This window comes from Grampus griseus (genome assembly GCF_964374135.1).
Source record: "Grampus griseus genome assembly, chromosome: 2".
In the NCBI taxonomy this organism is placed as follows: domain Eukaryota; kingdom Metazoa; phylum Chordata; class Mammalia; order Artiodactyla; family Delphinidae; genus Grampus; species Grampus griseus.
Genome location: NC_139018.1, coordinates 48,288,383 through 48,306,330, shown reverse-complemented (window position 1 = coordinate 48,306,330; position 17,948 = coordinate 48,288,383). Strand labels below are relative to the sequence as shown.

At 38.5% G+C, this 17,948-nt stretch overlaps 1 pseudogene across 1 annotated transcript; it reads right to left on the bottom strand.

Moving 5' to 3' along the window:
* Positions 1–14,396: 14,396 nt before the first annotated feature.
* LOC309819233 (FUN14 domain-containing protein 1-like) lies at positions 14,397–14,853 on the bottom strand (annotated as a pseudogene). The gene has a single exon. The product of its transcript is annotated as an FUN14 domain-containing protein 1-like (transcript).
* Positions 14,854–17,948: the final 3,095 nt, after the last annotated feature.

Below are 17,948 nucleotides of genomic sequence, written 5' to 3'. Positions count from 1 at the left end.
TCGCTCACTAATAACCCCTAATGAAATAATGGATCCTCACTGCTAAAGTTATAAGGTGGAAAGCCGATGAGCAACATTATAATAGATGAATTAGTCTAACCCACAGATCAATCTTAACATCACAAAGAGAAAGACAACCAGGCATAATTGCTTCCTGATGTGATGCAACAGGAAGTACATATAGCACCGCCTATGAACCTAAACCACAAATCCAGAATGTGGGCAATTGTACAGGACAAATGACCTGCAGGGGGAACTGGTATAGATTAAAAGAAATTTTAAGAAACTTATCAACAAAGTGCAACGTATGGACCTTGTTTGGCTCCTGATTCAAGCAAACCAACTATAAAAAGACACTCATGAGACAGTTGGTAAATTTGAACAGTGAATGGATATTAGACAATATGGAGTATAATAGATATTAAGGAAGTTAAGAATATGTTTAATATGCTTATGTTTAGGGAAAATAGCATTGTGCTTATATTAAACAAAAGGGAGCCCTTGTCTTCACAGAGATACACATTGATGTATTAATAGAAGAAATGATATATCTGAGATTTGCTTAAAATAATCTAGTGGGGTATAGAGAATGTGAAGGCAGTTTTTGCATAACATGTGGGTTTATTATACTGCTTTCTCTCTTTTTTGAATATGTTTGATATTTTCCATAATAAAAGCTTTTAAAGACAGACAAGAGAATTCCCTGGCGATCTAGTGGTTAGGACTTGGTGCTTCCACAGCCGAGTGCCCAGGTTCAATCCCTGGTCAGGGAACTAAGATCCCGCAAGCGATGAGGCCCAAAAAAAAGACAGACAGAATACTGATCCCATTCACTTCTTCTTTTGACACATACTTAAGCGTGCCCCATGTGTAAGGTTCTAAAGCTGGTGCTGGGCATACCAACAAGATAAAGACTCTGGGCATATTCCCTTCTCTTATGTATCTCACATTTATTTTTGGTAGGGGGAGAAGAATATCACTAAATAAGGTGATAAAAACAGAGACAAAAATAAAGTGCTACAGGGACACAGACCAAGTAAGTAGTATTATGATGAGTAATGGCTTATGTGGGTGCAAAAAAGTTTCATACGAGAGATAACATTTGAACTGGGCCATGAAAGAACAGTAGTACTTGAAAAGTTAAATCCTGTCTTGAGACAGTCGAGGGGACATTCCAGGGAGTTTCTCTTTCTTTTTTTTTAGTACATATAATAAAATTCATTTTTTACTGTCAGTTCTACGAATTTGACAAATGTATAAAATTATGCAACCACCATGACAATCAAGATACAGAATGGCTTTATCACCTCAAAAAAAGCATCCTCCACGTTACACCTTTGTAGTCATCTCCACATTTAATCACTGAGTAGCACTGATCTCTTCATATCACAATAGTTTTGTCTTTTTCTTACTGTCATACAAATGGAATCATCCAGTGTGTAGCCTTTTGGGTCTGGCTGCTTTCACTTAGCACTGAGATTCATTAGATATTGTTGAGAATATCCATGCTTCATTCCTTTTTATTGCTGACTAATATTATATTATATGGATGTGCTACAGTGTGTCCATTCTCCAACTGATGGGCATTTGGGTTGTTTCCAGTTTTGGGCCATTGTGAATAAAGTGCTGTAAACATTCATTTACAGGTTTTGATTTGAATATAGCTTTCCATTTTACTTGGGTAAATATCTAGAAGTGAAATTGCTAGGTTGTATTGCAAGTACATGTTTAACTTTAAAAGGAACTGCCAAAGTGTTTTCCACAGTGGCTGTGCATCTTAAATATCTACGTACGAGCGTTGCTCTGCATCCTTGCCAGCTCTTGGTATAACAGTTTTGTTTGGTTTTGCCATTCTGATAGGTGGGTAGTGATATCTCTTCGTGGTTTTAATTTGCATTTCCCTAAGGATTAATGCTGTTGCGCCAAGCAGACTGTTACTATAATCACTTTTCTCTTGCTAGTTTCAAAAATCTACACTAGCTATTTCACAAGCCTCCAACTCTGCTCCATTCCCCATCTAGTCACCTAATTCTCCAAGAACATAGAACAGGTGGTTCTATGTAGAAGGAAGTCTACAGGTTTCCTCCCTCATACTTCCAAACTTTAAAAACAATTTTTTTGGTCCCCAAATCTTTTTCAGAGAGGGTGGCATCTCTCCTTCCCAAGGCCTGTGCCCTTCCCAGCTCCATCTCTAGGGATCTCAATATTAACTTCTCTTTCTCTTTCTGTCAGTGTCTCTGCTCTCTGCCGGCTTCTTTACTATGGCCCACTCCCTCTGTGCTAGGCCGTTTTGGTCTTTGTGTCGGTGATTCTCAGACTTTTGCATACACCAGAATCATCTGGAGAACTTGTTGAAACATGACTGGGCCCCACCACCCAGGTCTGGGGTGGGGCTGAGAATATGCAGCTTTAACAAGTTGACAGGTGATGTTGATGCTGCTGGTCAGGGACTACACTCAGGGAAAGGCTGCTTTAGAGTAAGTAAGGAGGTAAGAGTTTCAAGACACCAAGAGAGAAATCAAAGGGTCTCCTTACTATGCCTTTTAACTCTACCCAAGAGAAAGCTATCTTAAACCCTCCGTTAGCAAGGTGAGAATATTTTGACTGTCTGGAAAGAAGGGTTAGGCACAGATGACTCTGCTGCAACACAAACTCCAAGAGTGATACCAAGTGGGGAGGGCTTCTGACACCTGTTTCCTTCCATGGCCGCATCCAATCATAACTCCATCAACTCATCTGAGGCTGGCTCAATGGTCAGCTTCTCTCTAAAGTACCTTAAATCAGGAAAAATGAACACATCTCATGGGCATTTCCCGAGCATTTGGGTTTCTCGTCTCATTACAATATGCGTAATTTGTCTTCCAGGAAAGATGCACACAGGTCTGTGTGTGACTTACTTTAAAAGAAAAAAAAAAGAGAAATCAATGGTTACATTTTGTTCATCTCATTTGTTTTAAAAAAGAAAGGAGGAAGACAGCCTGAGGGGGCTAATGTGCCGGGACGGAGTCTGGAAAAAAGCCTGGACCAGCTGAAGAAGTAAGAGACCATTGTTTTGGGGTGCATGAGGAGAGGGGATTCCTTCCCCGTGTGCCCACAGAAGGCAGAGCACCAGCTTAAGCAAGCTCCAGAGACGGGCGCGAGCCACGGCTATCAGCTCCGACCCCAGAGACGGGCATGAATGGGCTAATGCTGCTGCCGCTGCCACCAAGAAGTCTGTGTGCGAGCACAGGTCACTACCCACACCCCCGCCCCTGGGAGCCTGTGCAGCCCGCCACCGCCAGGGTCCCGGGATCCAGGACAACTTCTCTGGGAGAACACGGCGTCCTCAGGCTGTTGCAACATCATGTCGGCCTCTGCCGCCGCAGGCTCCCCCCACATTTCAATTATGACTACCATACCCCTCTCTCCCCACGGCCTGAGTGAGCCAGAGCGCCCTAATTAGCCGCTGCTTTAACCCCATCCTGTCTGGGCGGGGAACAGACACTCGAGGGTGACCTACACACAGAGGCAAGGCCAAAACCAAAGCTGAACTCCAGGAGCTGTGTGAACAAGGAAGAGAAAGGGAAATTTCTCCATGCAGCCCCAGGAGCTGTGGATTAAATCAGCTTCATGTAGCCTGCATCTGTGGAATACCTGAATAGACAACGAATCGTCCCAAAATTGAGGCCGTATACTTTGGGAGCAACTGTAGACTTGGGGTCTGTGGACTGTGACTGAGTTGTTTCTGATTTTTAAGTTTAGCTTAGTTTAGTTTATAGCACTTGTTATCATTGGTGGATTTGTTTACTTTAATAATTTTGTTTAAAGTTTTAAAAAAATTTTTACTTCTTTTTTTCTTTCTTTTTTCTCCCTTTTCTTCTGAGCCGTGTGGCTGACAGGGTCTTGGTGCTCCAGGCTGCTGTCAGGCCTGAGCCTCCAGAGTGGGAGAGCCAAGTTCAGGAAACTGGGCCACCAGAGACATCCCGGCCCCATGCAATATCAATCACTGAGAGCTCTCCCAGAAATCTCTGTCTCAACACTGAGACCGAGCTCCAACCAACGGCCAGCAAGCCAAAGTGCTGCAAGGCCCATGCCAAAAAACTAGCATGCCATATAATAAACAACCCCACCCATTAGCAGAGAGGCTGCCTAAAATCATACTAAGTTCACAGGCACTCCAAAACACATCACCAGAAGTGGTCCTGCCCACCAGAAAAACAAGATCCATCCCTACCCAACAGAACACAGGCACCAGTCCCCTCCACCAGGAAGCCTACACAAGCCACTGAACCAACCTCACCCACTGGGGGGCAGACACCAAAATCAATGGGAACTACGAACCTGCAGCCTGTGAAATGGAGACCCCAAAAACAGGAAGTTAAGCAAAATGAGAAGATAGAGAAATATGCTGCAGATGAAGGAGCAAGGTAAAAACCCACCAGACCAAACAAATGAAGAGGAAATAGGCAGTCTACCTGAAAAAGAATTCAGAGTAATGATAGTTAAGATGATCCAAAACCTTGGAAAAAGAATGGAGAAAATACAAGAAACAAGGACCTAGAAGAACTAAAGAGCAAACAAACAATAACGAACAACACACTAAATGAAATTAAAAATTCTCTAGAAGGAATCAATAGCAGAATAACTGAGGGAGAAGAACGGATAAGTGACCTGGAAGATAAAATAGTGGAAATAACTAATGCAGAGCAGAATAAAGAAAAAGAACAAAAAGAATTGAGGACAGTCTCAGAGACCACTGGGACAACATTAAATGCACCAAGGGGTCTCAGAAGAAGAAGAGCAAAAGAAAGGGACTGAGAAAATATTTGAAGAGATTATAGTTAAAAACTCCCCTAATATGGGAAAGGAAATAGTCAATCAAGTCCAGGAAGCACAGAGAGTCCCATACAGGGTAAATCCAAGGAGAAACACACCAAGATACATATTTATCAAACTATCAAAAATTAATACAAAGAAAAAATATTAAAAGCAGCAAGGGAAAAGCAACAAATAGCATACAAGGGAATCCCCATAAGGTTAACAGCAGATCTTTCAGTAGAAACTCTGCAGGTCAGAAGGGAGTGGCAGGACATATTTAAAATGATGAAAGGGAAAAACCTACAACCAAGATTACTCTACCCAGCAAGGATCTCATTCAGATTCGATGGAGAAATTAACAGCACCACCAAACCAGCTTTACAACAAATGCTAAAGGAACTTCTCTAGGGAGGAAACACAAGAGAAGGAAAAGACCTACAAAACAAACCCAAAACAATTAAGAAAATGGCAATAGGAACATATATATCGATAATTATCTTAAATGTAAATGGATTAAATGCTCCAACCAAAACACATAGACTGGCTGAATGGATACAAAAACAAGACCCATATATATGCTGTCTACAAGAGACCTACTTCAGACCTAGGAACACATACAGACTGGAAGTGAGGGGATGGAAAAAGATATTCTATGCAAATGGAAATCAAAAGAAAGCTGGAGTAGCAATACTCATATCAGATAAAATAGACCTTAAAAAAAGGACTGTTACAAGAGACAAAGAAAGACGCTACATAATGATCGAGGGATCAATCCAAGAAGAAGATATAACAATTGGAAATATTTATGCACCCAACATAGGAGTACCTCAATACATAAGGCAAATGCTATCAGCCATAAAAGGGGAAATCGACAGTAACACAATCATAGGAGGGGACTTTAACACCCCACTTTCACCAATGGACAGATCATCCAAAATGAAAATTAATAAGGAACACAAGCTTTAAATGACATATTACACAAGATGGGCTTAATTGATATTTATAAGACATTCCATCCAAAAACAACAGAATACACTTTCTTCTGAAGTGCTCATGGAACATCCTCCAGGATAGATCATATCTTGAGTCGCAAATCAAGCCTTGGTAAATTTAAGAAAATTGAAATCAAAGCAAGTATCTTTTCTGACCACAACGCTGTGAGACTAGATACCAATTAGAGGGAAAAAAACTGTAAAAAATACAAACACATGGAGGCTAAACAATATGCTACTAAATAACCGAGAGATCACTGAAGAAATCAAAGAGGAAATCAAAAAATACCTAGAGACAAATGACAATGAAAACACTATGACCCAAAACCTATGGGATGCAGCAAAAGTAGTTCTAAGAGGGAAGTTTATAGCAATACAATCCTACCTCAAGAGATATCTCAAATAAACAACCTAAACTTACACCTAAAGCAATTAGAGAAAGAAGAACTAAAAAACCCCAAAGTTAACTGAAGGAAAGAAATCATAAAGATCAGATCAGAAATAAATGAAAAAGAAATGAAGGAAAAAACAGCAAAGATCAATGAAACTAAAAGCTGGTTCTTTGAGAAGATAAACCATTAGCCAGACTCATCAAGAAAAAGAGGGAAAGACTCAAATCAATACAATTAGAAATGAAAAAGGAGAAGTAACAACTGACACTGCAGAAATACAAAGAATCATACAAGCAACTATATGCCAATAAAATGGACAACCTGGAAGAAATGGACAAATTCTTAGGAAGCCAACCTTCCAAGACTGAACCAGGAAGAAATAGAAAATATAAACAGACCAATCACAAGCACTGAAATTGAGACTGTGATTAAAAATCTTCCAACAAACAAAAGCCCAGGACCAGATGGCTTCACAGGCAAATTCTATCAAACATTTAGAGAAGATCTAACACCTATCCTTCTCAAACTCTTCCAAAATATAGCAGAGGGAGGAACACTCCCAAACTCATTCTACAAGACCACAAATCACCCTGATACCAAAACCAGACAAAGATGTCACAAAGAAAGAAAACAACAGGCCAATATCTCTGATGAACATACATGCAAAAGTCCTCAACAAAATACTAGCAAACAGAATCCAACAGCACATTAAAAGGATCATACACCATGATCAAGTGGAGATTAACCCAGGAATGCAAGGATTCTTCAATAAACGCAAATCAATCAATCAATGTGATACACCGTATTAACAAACAGAAGGAGAAAAATCATATGATCATCTGCAATAGATGCAGAAAAAGCTTTTGACAAAATTCCACACCCATTTATGATAAAAAAAACCCTCCAGAAAGAAGGCATAGAGGGAAGTTACCTCAACGTAATAAAGGCCATATATGACAAACCCACAGCCAACATCGTTCTCAATGGTGAAAAACTGAAACCATTTCCTCTAAGGTCAGGAACAAGACAAGGTTGTCCACTCTCACCACTATTATTCAACATAGTTCTGGAAGTTTTAGCACTGCAATCAGAGAAGAAAAGGAAATAAAATGAATCCAAATCAAAAAAGAAGTAAAACTGTCATTGTTTGCAGATAATAAGATACTACACATAGAGAATCCTGTGCTACCAGATGCTACCAGAAAAGTACTAGAGCTAATCAATGAATTTCATAAACTAGCAGGATGCAAAGTTAATGCACAGAAATCTCTTTCATTCCTATACACTAATGACGAAAAATGTGAAAGAGAAATTAAAGAAACACTCCCATTTACCACTGCAACAAAAAGAATAAAACACCTAGGAATAAACCTACCTATGGTGATGAAAGACTTCTATGCAGAAATGTATAAGACACTGATGAAAGAAATTAAATGTGATACAAACAGATGGAGAGATATACCATGTTCTTGGATTGGAAGAATCAACATTGTGAAAATGACTATACTACACAAAGCAATCTACAGATTCAATGCAATCCCTATCAAACTACCAATGGCATTTTTCACAGAACTAAAACAAAGAATTTCACAATTTGTGTGGAAACACAAAAGACCCCTAGAAGCCAAAGCAATCTTGAGAAAGGAAAATGGAGCTGGAGGAATCAGACTCCCTGACTTCAGACTATACTACAGCTACAGTAATCAAGACAGCATGGTACTGGCACAAAAACAGAAATATAGATCAATGGAACAGGATAGAAAGCCCAGAGATAAACCCACGCACATATGGTCACCTTATCTTTGATAAAGGAGGCAAGAATATACAATGGAGAAAAGACAGCCTCTTCAATAAGTGGTGCTGGGAAAACTGGACAGCTACATGTAAAGGAATGAAATTAGAACACTCCCTAACACCACACACAAAAATAAACTCAAAATGGATTAAAGACCTAAATGTAAGGCCAGACACCATAAAACTCTTCAAGGAAAACATAGGCAGAACACTCTATGACATAAATCACAGCAAGATCCTTTTTGACCCACCTCCTAGAGAAATGGAAACAGAAACAAAAATAAACAAATGGGACCTAATGAAACTTAAAAGCTCTACACAGCAAAGGAAACCATAAACAAGACGAAAAGAGAAAATAGTTGCAAATGAAGAAACTGACAAAGGATTAATCTCCAAAATATACAAGCAGCTCATGCAGCTCAATATCAAAAAAACAAACAACCCAATCCAAAAATGGGCAGAAGACCTAAATAGATATTTCTCCAAAGAAGATATACAGACTGCCAACAACACATGAAAAGATGCTCAACATCACCAATCATTAGAGAAATGCAAATCGAAACTGCAATGAGGTATCACCTCACACCAGTCAGAATGGCCATCATCAAAAAATCTACAAACAGTAAATGCTGGAGAGGGTGTGGAGAAAAGGGAACCCTCTTGCACTGTTGGTGGGAATGTAAATTGATACAGCCACTATGGAGAACAGTATGGAGGTGCCTTAAAAAACTAAAAAGGGAACTACTATATGACCCAGCAATCCCACTACTGGGCATCATATACCCTGATAAAGCCATAATTCAAAAAGAGACATGTACCACAATGTTCATTGCAGCACTATTTACAGCAACCTGGACATGGAAGCAACCTAAATGTCCATCGACAGATGAATGGATACAGAAGATTGGCATATATATAGAATGGAATATTACTCAGCCATAAAAAGAAACGAAATTGAGTTATTTGTAATGAGGTAGATGGACCTAATCTGTCATACAGAGTGAAGTAAGTCAAGAAGAGAAAAACAAATACTGTATGCTAACACATATATATGGAATCTAAAAAAAGTGGTTCTGATGAAAGTAGGGGCAAGACAAGAATAAAGATACAGATGTAGAGAATGGACTTGAGGACACGGGGGGGGGAAGGGTAAGCTGGGACAAAGTGAGAAAGTAGCATTGACATATATACACTACCAAATGTGAAATAGATAGCTAGAGGGAAGCAGCTGCATAACACAGGGAAATCAGCTCTGTACTTTGTGACCACGTAGAGGGGTGGGATAGGGAGGGTGGGAGGGAGGGGATATGGGGATATATGTATACATATAGCTGATTCACTTTGTTATATAGCAGAAACTGTATAACAGTTGTAAAGCAACATTAGAATACTCCCTAACATTGTAAAGCAATTATACGCCAATAAAGATGTTAAAAAAATTTTTTTAATAAATAAATAAATAAAAAAAGAAAGGAGAAAATAATTCTTTTCACTGTGAATATTAAGGAAGCTTCCAATCTATAAAGAGATATTTAGGCAAGGGTCTCCCAAAATAAATGTGCACAGAATTTAAAAGGTATTTTTTCCAATATTAAGCAGAAAAAGATATAACCACTTTATACCTAGATTGCTATCTTTACTGACAATTTTCTTTGAATTTTATTTTATTTATTTACTGACATTTTTATCTTGCAAATGTCATAGATATTTTTTCTAGGAGAAAAATATTTTCCATTACTTCCATAATTAATTTAGATATGGTGAGTCTCTCTCCTGGGAATAATGGGCTTTTTTCAGTGAGAAACAACACTGGCTATATCCGCAAAGGACCACCAACTGAGAAGGTACTGAGAGGTTTCTGAGATTTGAGATCAGGGCGGATTTTAATCATTCACTTTGCTACTTTGGGAACTTGTTAGTGAATTTCTCCAAAGAAGATATAGAGATTGCCAACTCATCATTGACATCAGTATATATAATTACATTTAAAAATCTTTATTTAGCCAAGGCTAAAATCCTAATCATCATCACCCAGAGAAAAGCATAACAGACCAAGTTACAGACTAATCAATCTTGAGTTACTGAGAACGCATGCCTTACTGAGGTTGCTCTGAAGTTGATCACACTGGGAGGGGAGACCAGAGTGTCCCAAGAAGGCTACTTGGTATCACGACCTAGGCAGGGTTGGTGCAAGGAAGACCAAGCCATCAGATCTGGCTGAAAGCCAACCTGGCAGTGCTGAGAGTATTAGTGTACAAGACCAGTAATTATAGATTAAGATGTTGTGGAGAAGGATGGGGAAAATACGATTAAGTAAGGCATTTGGTATTAATCAAGGCTAAAACATAGAGCATCTTTGAATCAGAAGACAGTGGAGAGTTCCCTAATTAGACCTCTCATTGAATCAGGAGGCTCCTGTCCCAGATTCCCCACAGGTGGCTATCTAATCTGAAGACCACAAAACCAATAAAGCACAAGGAATAAGCAACAAATTCTCCCCATGTCCCTTGAGCTTTCTAAAAAAATTATCTTGTAGATACATCAGTAACAAACATCCAGTATCCTGAGTGTGGCTGAAGAAAATCACCACACTGCACAGATTGGTGCCCCATCAAAACATCTGTCTCTAACCCTTGCTGGGCCCTCAATGCTACACGATCAGCCTTCTTATAGCCTCTTCCCTCTCTCTCTGCTACTCTCCTTGAAACCTTTCTTCAACCTCATTGCTCTTCTAACACCCTCACGTTACTCGCAGCAGATGAACTCGGCTTCCACTGTATACCATCCAATGGGGTGTATCCCAGATTCCTGAACCCCAGCAATCAAGTTTACACAATTGTATCTGGTTTCACCACCCCATCGGCATGGAGGAAGCATTTGCCTTTACAAGCCTGGCTTTTTCACCTCTGCTCTGATTTCCATTCCCTCCCGTCTCCTCAGGAGTCTTCCTTTAGACATCAGCACCTTGCTTTTGTGTCTTTAACGTGTCTTTTCTGCTAGTGTTTCCGTCAGCATTAAATATGTGCTTTGACCTTCTCATATTTAAAAAACAAATTTGACCTACATTCCACTCTACTTAGCATCATCTCTTTCCCTTCATAACAAGCCTCCTGAAAGCTTTATTTATGCCTGTTTTAACTTCCTCAAGTCTCATTTACTCTTCAATCTCCTGTGATGTGGACCCAGTCATTCCCTCCTGCCCCCAGCCACTACCACCAAAGCTGCTCTAGCAAAGCAGTTTACTGAGACTCTTCTTGTTGAATCCAATAGTCTTGCTGTTTGTAGCCCTTTTCTTATTTGACTTCCCTGCAGCACTGGTCATTGTTAAATAATACCTCCTTTTTGAAACTCCATCCTCCAGGGCCTTGCATGATTCGACTTCCTCCTGATTTCTTTCCTATCCTTATTGTGCTTATTAAATACATGGGTCCTGATTCAAAGCAACTGTGAAAAAATTTACAACATTCATGAGACAACTGAAAATCTGAACACTACTTTTTTTTTTATACAAAATACACATACTATGTATTCATATATATGTAGAAAAAATTCCAAAGGCTATGTATCAAAATATGGACAATGATTATCTCTAGGTACATCATATTATCGACATTCTTTATGCTGATGTATTTTCTATAATAAACGTATTTCGTTCATATTGCATTTGAAATAAGAAAATGTTAAAAATCATCTTTTTTTGTGAGGGAGATTGGGGAGGGCTCTAAGAATAAAAAATAAAAATCAGTCAAAACGTCCTTACAAATCTTCCAAAGCCTAAGCCACAACATATCTATACTCCACATACTCAAGTTTTAACAAATTTTGCAAACAAACTTTATGCCCTTAAACATAGAAGTCCCCATTTTAGACAAAGGCAAGCTATACGCTTTTCATTCAGGCCAAGCCCCACCAAGTCATTTCTGATGGAGCTTCTGATTCACGGGGCTGCCATTCGGAGAAGATTTCCTACAGTTTGACACCAACTCTAGCACAGTCATATGCTTTTCACATACTCATTCACAACATCAGCTGAATACCTATGGTGAGCAAAGCATTACACAGGGTGTGTCACAAGTTATAGATTAATTAACACCACACAAGACTGCCTCAAGTAGTGTACAACCTTGTGGGGAAACGGCACGGACATGAGGCAGAACAAGGGGCACTAACAGAGAGGAGGGCGTATGGAGAGAACTGATCATATTTTATACTGGTATACAAATATTTTCAAACAAATACTTGGAAATGTATAGGTAAAAAATGAAGTGCTCTTTTTCACTTTTCATTCACGTTTGGACTCTGAAAGTAGTTATCTCTACAACTCATTTGCCACTAAATCGTACGCCAGGTTCTCCTATATTAGTATGTAACTTTTCATATAGGAATATTTAGTCTTTATTTGGGGGCAGATATTCTTGTGCCCCTCACTTTCCCAACGTATCAGACACAGAACAGGCACTATAAATATTTCCAAAGTGAACAAACTGAGCCGGCTCCTAGAGCCCCTCGCAGTAGCCTACCACACCGTATCGGATGAAATGTATCACGCAGATATGGCACACAGAAGCGCGGCCCAGGTTCTGCCTAACGTAGAATATTTTTCCCTTTTAAGTGCACAGTCATGAAAAGCTAGGCAAGGCAGAAACAGAGAAAAGCTCAAAGAAGAAAAATGAAGTATTTATAAGCAAAATCACTTCATATTAAGAAAGTCGAGTTTTATTTAGCATTTTATCTGAGGCGCTGGGAGTAAAGGAAGAAAATGAAGATCAATCCCACATTCAATTTTAAGGAGTCTTGCAAAAATGAAAGCACACAAACTGTAACAATCTTGAAAGCATGAAATGCCTTATGTTTACAATACACAAAAAATACTATAGGGACTTCCTATCAAAGGAGATAGTCTGGGGCTTCCCTGGTGGCGCAGTGGGGCTTCCCTGGTGGCGCAGTGGTTGAGAGTCCGATGCAGGGGACACGGGTTCGTGCCCCGGTCCAGGAAGATCCCACATGCCGCGGAGCGGCTGGGCCCGTGAGCCATGGCCGCTGAGCCTGCGCGTCCAGAACCTGCGCGTCCAGGGCCTGTGCTCTGCAATGGGAGAGGCCACAACAGTGAGAGGCCCGCATGCCGCAAAAAAAAAAAAAAAAAAAAAAAAAAAAAAAAGGAGATAGTCTGAGTATCTGCAAAGTCTTTCCAATCTGAAGATTCCAACACACGTTGTTCTGCTGTTTTTCGCAATTCCAACGTAGAACTCTGGACAAAACAAACAATACAAAAAGCTTTTCTAGGCCAAGGACCCCTCTAAGGGAGTGTGATATTGGCCCTGAGAAACAAGTCAACTGGCCTAGTGTTGGGACCAACATAAAATGCTACCTAAAAAGCTGAAAGCCTCAGCATTTACATCTCAGACTAGATCAAAGAGATGATTCTCTTTAAACTACAATTTCATGATTATATAGAAAATCACTGTTCTTCAGACAATAAATTCATACTATACTACTAAGTATTTTAAGGTGATTTTTACCTCTTTGTATAGAAGGGGTCAAAATAATAATTAGGATTTTTTTTAATGAAAAACAAGGTTCACTCAAAGTTAATAAAATGAATCAGTGACCCAACTATATGTACCCTCAAAATAATTAATTCTACCCAGGCTGCCAAGATAAACAAATGAATAAAAACAATTAGAAGCTTATATACAAGAAGATATTTTTACAACTATAGACATCAAAAAAAAAAAAGAAAAAGAGCTTTAGACATGTAGTATTTCCCTAGAAGAACATTTCCCTAGAAGAGCATTTGCTACAGTTATTACACAGTAAGCAAAGTAAGAACTGCAGGAAAAAACAACCTAAAAATTGGTATTAAATTTGTTTAATATCTTTAATAATTCTATTATTTGTAAATTCTTCCATAAAAGGGCATTACAGTTCTTCAGTTTACTGCAAACATATCTTTAAAAAACAAGTCAGCCCTACTGTTGAAGCTATAATACTAATTTTTAAATTATTGGCACTATACTAAAAAGCACAATGGAGAACATCTTATTGAAATAAAATGAGGATGATACTTCACTGGGGAATATAGCCAAGAGATTTTTTTCTCTCTGCATATCTACATCCAATGGTGGTGTTTTATAGGCAAATTTTAAGCAAATGCAAGTTTTTAAAAAATAATGAAAGCCATGTTTTGCTCAGGAATACTATTATACACAGATCATACAGATTGTTTTATAGCAGATACTTGTCTGCCAAATTTCAGACGGCAAAATGCTAAGCAGTGAGTTTGGTACTGTCCAGCTAGTTGTTTCTTGTCATCCTGGAGAATCTGTCAATGGGTAATGTTGAGACCATCTTGTCACCACCATTTCTCTTCTCAGAGGTGACTCCACTGTGATAGAACATTCATATCCTTAAAATGCAAGGCCTAGAAAAAGCCTCCCACAAATCCACTGGACATCACAATGTTCTGTTTAACAAATTCTGTTGCTTCTTCTATTACATTGTTGATTTCAGGTGCTGCCTTATTTGCTCGTTTCTTAATCTGTCTTTTTGCTTTGTTTACATCTTTTTCAACTCTCTTCCAGCCGATCAGCACATAGCCACTGTGACTGGCAATCTGAAGGAGAAGAAAGCCACCACCTACTGTAGTTGCTGCAAGTTTTCTAACTTTCTGGAACAAAAATCCTGCACACCAGCCACTCACTCCACCCATCACAATCTGGGTGGCTACTGAGTATTTTTCTACCATAGGTCCGGAACTGCGGCCAAACACTCGATTCCACCAGTGGTGTCTGTCTTCTTGCATACTCAGTTAAATCCAACACTTCGTAAGAGTCATCATCTCTTTCATATTCTTGGGGAGGGGTGTTCCAGGTCTCCATGATCTACTTTTTTTTTAAATAATGCAAGCTGCTCAAACCCAAGATAATGACTTTTAAGATGAGAGTACAAGATTTTTAGTTATAGAACAAAGATGGGGATAAGGGGGCTGAGACAACACCTAGCCCAACTTCCTTCCATCAGACCCATTTTATAGATTAGGAAATGGAGGCACCAAGAAGTTAACTGAATTACCCAAGAACATATAAATAGTATTCACCTCTTACCTTTTATGAACACTTCCTCTTTATGTGATTATATTAAGGAATTATTAACTCATTAAAGTATGAAAATGGTATTGTGGCTCTAGTAAAAAATCTTATTTATTGGAGATAAGTACTGAAATATTTGTGGATGAAATAATATGATGGCTAATATATGCTTCAAAATAAGATAGAAGTGAGGTGAATGAATGAATAGGTATAGATGAAACAAGATTGACCATGAGTTGCTAATTATTGAAGTTGAGTGATCTAGGATTTCATCTTACTCCTCCATCTTCTTTTATATGTGTTTGAAATTTTCAATAATTAAACAATTTTTTAAATAAAAAACTCTATCGTGGATTTTGTTTTTGACTATGATAGACTAAATGGTACCTGTGGTAAACAAGCATAAAACTAGAAAAATATATGAAACAATCATTTCAAATGTTGGACAAGAGGCAGTGCAATATTATGATCCTGATGGAAGGGAAACAAATGATGTAAGTCGCACATCACACTTGTTTTCTGACCAGCGATAATTTTCCTTACCATGATGCAAGGATGGGGAACCCAAACAGAGCTGGTAGTCTCACTGAGCTGAGGAAACATAGTTTAAAGTTCAAAGGTGTTGAGATGAATGGAATTTTCTCAGAAAGGAGGGAGCTTCAGAAAGATACTCTAGAAATCTGCATGAAGTTCCCCTTGTAACTTCTACTGAGTTCTTAGCTGATCTCGCACAGTCCAAGACTCCTGAAGGCCAAGCAGGAAACCATCACAGGGGTCCTGCAGCTTACACAGGGCTGAGATACATGGAGTGCTAACCAGTCGAGAGAAGAGACCCCTGGTACTCAGCTGATAGCCAAGAAAGGCCACACCTTAGTACAATGGATATGCTAGCTCTAAAATAAAGACTAGATCTGCCCTAACCAAGTTAAAAACAAGATTCAAAAGCACTATGTCAATTCACAAGTAAATTAACCGGCATCAGAACAAAATTCAACCCCATCTAAAAGAAGACAATAAAATCTAGGCACTTAACAATATACTATACATAATCCAGCATAAAATTATCAGGTAGAAAAAGATCTCTCTGTACTTTTCATTCAATTTTTCTGTAAGCTGTTCTAAAAAAACACTTGATATCGGGACATCACCAATATCAAGTGATATAGCATATGTGTAATTGGGTTTATAGGATAGAGTGAGAAAGAACTCTCTCCTATTAACTATCAACTCTATCCTAATAGCTCTATTATTTGGAGGAATAATGCCCAATTTTTTTCTTCAAATTTGATGGAAAATATCAGCACACAGCTCTAAGAAATACAACAAACAACAAGAAAGATAATCACAAAGAAAATAACACCAAGACTCATTGTAATTACATTGTTGAAAACTAATGATAAGAGAAAATATTTAAAACAGCCCAAGACGCATTACATACAGGGATCTGTGATAAGAATTATTACTGACTTGTCATCAAAACCAATGCAAATCAGGAGACAATGGAATGACATTTTTAAAAATTACTAGAGGGGGAGGAAAAGGGGACCCATCAACATTTATTAACCTGTAATTGCATATCCAGCAAATAGATCCTTTAAAAAATGAAGGTGAAATAAACACATTTTCTTACCAGGAAACCTGCACTGCAAGAAGTGTTGAAGGAAGTTTAGGATGAAGGAAAATGGCATCAGGAAGAAAACTTGGATTTATACAAAGGAATAAAGAGTACGTGAAATGGTAATATATAAAATAGAAAAATCTATTTTTGAGTCTGAAAACAGAATACATATCTGAAAAATCCAAAAGTAGATATTTTAGGTTGTCAGTATGTCAATGGCCACCGTGGCTTTCCAATTTTGTGCTTTAAAAAAATTACAGCATTGTCCTTCTGCCAAGTGAGATTACAGTGAGAAGATTGTGGTCTATGAGGAAGCAGGTTCTCACTAGACACTGAATTGACCATCACTTTGATCTTGCAAGTCCAGCCTGCAGAACTGTAAGAAATAAATTTCTGTTGTTTATAATCAAAAAAAAAATTTACAGCCTTCATTAGATTGTGTATGAAAAAAACTGGTCATGAAATATTAATACATGGCAGTTAACTAGTGCGATCTCTGTTATACAATGCTTCTCTTTTTCTGATTCCTTTGGATAACTTATTAGAATATTATATTAAAATGAAGCAGAAGTATAATAGGTTTATGTTAGCATTTAAATAATATTTTGATAATAATTTCTTCTCTTTTTATAATCTCCTATTGATTTATCTTCTATATCATTCTTCCCCACTCCCACCCCTAGCCAACCTGCTGAGTTCACTTTTCCTCATATGTACTTTCAAACTGATAATTAAAAAGAGGGTATAAAAATAGCATCAAAAAAAAATCTAGAAAGTGCTCACTTCGGCAGCACATATACTAAAACTGGAATGATACAGAGAAGATTAGCATGGCCCCTGCCCAAGGATGACATGAAAATTCGTGAAGCATTCCATATTTTTCAAAGAAGACATACAGATGGCCAAAAAGCACATGAAAAGATGCTCAACATCACTAATTATTAGAGAAATGCAAATCAAAACTACAATGAGGTATCACCTCACACCAGTCAGAATGGTCATCATCAAAAAATCTACAAACAATATATGCTGGAGAGGGTGTGGAGAAAAGGGAACCCTCTTGCTGGGAATGTTGGTGGGAATGTAAATTGATACAGCCACTATGGAGAACAGTATGGAGGTGCCTTAAAAAACTAAAAATAGAACTACCATATGACCCAGCAATCCCACTACTGGGCATATACCCAGAGAAAACCATAATTCAAAAAGATACGTGCACCCCAATGTTCAGTGCAGCACTATTTACAATGGCCAGGATATGGAAGCA